The following is an 804-nucleotide window of genomic DNA, read 5'->3' as shown; positions in this document are numbered from 1 at the left end:
GTGATGTGGGGGCAGCTTGGGTGACTCAGACTCTGATTTCAGCTCAGGTCGTGATCTCACCATTCAGGAGTTTGAGTCCCGCACTGTGCTCTGTGCTGACAACGCGGAACCTGCTTGGGATTCTTTCTCCCTTCTCTGCCTCTACCCTGCTCATGCGCTCTCTCCAATAAATAAATGTAAAAAGAAATTACATGATGTGGAAAGCCTACACATGTGGTGTCAGAAGTGCTCTGTGGGTGTTATGACTAGTAGTGTACAGGGAACAAGGGGGTTTTTCCTTTTTGACAATACTTGCATTCTTCCTGAAGGTTCAAATTTAAGCACATTTGGCCAGTGGGAAATCCCTTCAAACCGGTTTGCTTGACCTTTGAAACACTCCCGTTAGTCTTCCTTACCTTCTGTAGGAAACTGCCCCAGTCCCATTTAGATTTCGGGATCAGGCCTTTCTTTAAGGAGCCCTGTTCCTTTTTCTGGGGTCATATTAAGGGATCAAGATCTAGGTGCTACTTCTGCTCGCTCCCGGGGGGCCACTGCTTCAGGGTCCTTTCAGTGGACGTAGCTGGGACCTTGGTTTTTTTTTTTGGGAATCATGAGTTCATATTGATGGTTCTAATTCAAACATTAATTTCTTGGGTTTTATTCTTTTATCTCTTTGCTCTCATTTTTGTTTTCTATTTCCTCCCTTCTTCACAACGGGCAGCATATTTCATGCGGTGTCCTGCCCCCCCATCTTCTCTCTCCCGGAGGTCACTCCAGATCTGTCCACGGAGACCTTCCTCATTCTTTTTTTCTGGCTCAATAGCC

This window comes from Crocuta crocuta, unplaced genomic scaffold, assembly GCF_008692635.1.
Source record: "Crocuta crocuta isolate KB4526 unplaced genomic scaffold, BGI_CrCroc_1.0 scaffold50, whole genome shotgun sequence".
Taxonomy (NCBI): domain Eukaryota; kingdom Metazoa; phylum Chordata; class Mammalia; order Carnivora; family Hyaenidae; genus Crocuta; species Crocuta crocuta.
The sequence above is the reverse complement of the archived record's forward strand: the minus strand, read 5'-3'. Positions refer to the sequence as shown.